Consider the following 3,063-nt stretch of genomic DNA (forward strand, 5'->3'; position numbering starts at 1 on the left):
ATTAAAAATTACTATCAAAGCTTCAAGACCCGGGGGCAAGTAAGTTCCTCACAAGATATGAGTCGGCCTACCACTAAGGTACGACCGGTCAGACCAGTCCATTCAACCGGTCAAACCGGTCCGGCACGGAGCCGACCCAAGATGTTTAAGTCCAAACACCGGAAGTGGGTAGTTGGAAGATTAAAGAATCAAAATTGCAGGAAAAAGTTGCAAAGTAGAAGCTTATCTTTGATCAGCTGCTGAATAAGTACACAAAGGCCGTTCCAAAAGATCGGCCACTAAAAAAAGAACAAGTTCACCTCTGCGTCAAGGCAAGCGTTCTTCTCTCAGGGGAGAATCCAACAAGCGTAGGGGTGACAACATTACACTGTTCCCTCCTTAGAAGGTGTATGCTACTACTTGGTGGGCGTCATCGGCATCGGGTTTTTCTTATCTTGCATGGGAGCATGAAGGAATTTGGATGTATTGTTATCCGATGCTATACTCACCATCTCACCGTAGGGAGGAGGATCCCAGAAGACCTGTGTTCGACAGGTTGACACGACCAGTGCACGACCGATTGGGACTCCACCAATCAGGTCAGAGGCGGGAGCCTGCACGGGTTAGATCGGTCCTTGCTGACCGGTCAGACCGGTCTCATCAGAGGCCGGACAAGGCTCTTTTCCCAAGACAGGAGTACCGTGTCAATCAAAAGAAAGAAGTGCAGTCTACTGTTAATCCAGAGAAGGCTAAAGCCGATGCTGTTGTTCAGATCGGTAATATTGAAGTGATTGTTGACAACGTGGGCAAAAAACCAATGGTGTTTGGTAAATCAGTTAACTCTCCTGTTCAAAGGCCCATCATGGCTAATGATCACAAGGCTAGCAGCAGTAAGGCCAGCAGCAGTAGTTCAATGTCGAAGTACTTTCAACCAAGGTGGTGTCCTCAAGGGTTGACTCGTACTCAAAAGAGGAAGCTGCAACGCTTACGCTCTCAAGAAAAGAAGGAGCAGCAGATCGGGAAACTGAGGAACAAACATTCAACCAGTACAGACCCATGGTCCCTCAGGATAAGGTATGGAGGGTCAAAGCAGTTGACCAGCCAGCACAACCGGTCAAACCGCCTCAGGCGACTGGTCTGACCGGTGCAGCTGACCGGTCTGACCGTCCAGAGCAACCGGTCAGACCGGTTGAGACTGCAATAGAGCAGAAAGCCGAATTGGCGAGGCCTGTTTCGGTTCCTTGCGATAGAGAAACACCGCTGGCATTCTCAGTATAAAGCGTTGAGGACCTAGTGGGTCATGAGGTTGTAACAAAAACGCGGCAATATGAAGCTCAACGACATTTAAGTGCTGGGGGGGGGGGCAAAATATTGGTAGGTTATAATTTACCTCATGAGATTTTTATTCAGTAGATCAGTTTGCAAAGGGTGTTCAAGGCTTTGACTATGTTTTGTTTCGAGATCTTGAGCTGGTCGGAAGATTTAACATTAGCAAAATTAAAAGCCGAATTATAAGTTTTTAATTCAGGCTAGAAAATTGGCAAACTGTTAGTAATGAGGTATGTTGAGGCTTCTACTTGCAAGGAAGATTTGCAAAAAGTTTCTAGGCAAGGTGAATTTCTTGAAAAAATTTATATCTAACTTATTTGGAAAGATTGATGCTTTTACACCTATTCTTCGGTTAAAGAATGAAGCCGAATTTACTTGGGGGCAAAACAGTAATAAGCATTTGAAAAGATCAAGTAATATTTGTCTTCATCTCCGGTACTCAAGGCGTCTAGCAGAGAGTTTCCTTTCAGGCTTTATGTGGAGGCAGAAGACAAGGTCATTGGGGCTGTTTTGGCTCAAGAAATCGAAGGCAAGGAGTATATCATCACTCATGTAAGCAGACAACTTATTGATGCACAGACAAGGTATATTTTTATTGAGAAGTTATGTTTGTCTCTATATTATACATGTACCACATTGAGATGTTATCTACTATCTAATACTTGCATAGTAGTATGATAAATCGATGTAATCAAATATATGTTGCACAAAGCCGATTTGAGTGGTACGATTGGCAAGTGAGATTATGCTTTGTTTGAATATGATTTGGCTTGTTGTAACGTCCTGCCTCCCCGAGGCTGGGCCCGCTTACATCTGGCAGCTTTTTAGGACATAGACTACCATCACAGACCAACACCAGTCTTTTGAAATTGCTCCAGGCCAAGCACACTTAATCTTAGAGTTCTTTCGAGACCGGCTTCCGGAAAAGAAGTTGCAACTTATTGGTATGAGTATTCTATCAATCCTATTAAGCCCTGTGCCGAAATGTCACATACTCACCCCCTTAAGAGACCGACGTCCTCGTCGGTCAATCCCAAGACAGGAACATCCACTCTTGGCCACGTCCGTGCGTCCAGTGCTAATGGCGCATATGCCACGTCCGTGCGTCCAGTGCCAACGGCGCATCCCAGATGCCAGTGCACTGACCCGACACGCGCCTGTAAAACCGTGAGAGTCGGCTCTGATACCATTCTGTAACGTCCCGCCTCTCCGAGGCTGAGCCCACTTACATCTGGCAGCTTTTTAGGACATAGACTACCAACACCAGTCTTTTCTGCACATTTTGTCCTCACTCGTGTGCACTCGGAAAGGATATTCCGGGTCGGTCACCCATCTCGAAATTGCTCTAGGCCAAGCATGCTTAACCTTAGAGTTCTTTCGAGACCGACTTTCGGAAAAGAAGTTGCAACTTGTTGATATGAGTATTCTATCAATCCAATTAAGTCCTGAGATGGGATTTCACACTTATGAACCTTTAAAATCTATAAAAGATCAAATTGTAGCGGACTTTATTGTTGAGCATCGGATTAATGATGAGCATGATACAGAAGTCGGTTATATTATTTGCACACCATGAAAGCTATATTTTGATGAATCGGTTTGCGATGATGGAAGAGGAATTGGTGCTGTTTTTGTTTCTCTAAGTGGTACTGTTTTGTGAGTTCTCAAACCGATTAGAAGAATATTGCACAAATAACCAAGTTAAGTGTGAAGCCCTTCTATTTCGCTTCTCGTTGTGCAGCAAGTATCTAAAGT

Source organism: Panicum virgatum, chromosome 1K (genome assembly GCF_016808335.1).
Source record: "Panicum virgatum strain AP13 chromosome 1K, P.virgatum_v5, whole genome shotgun sequence".
Taxonomy (NCBI): domain Eukaryota; kingdom Viridiplantae; phylum Streptophyta; class Magnoliopsida; order Poales; family Poaceae; genus Panicum; species Panicum virgatum.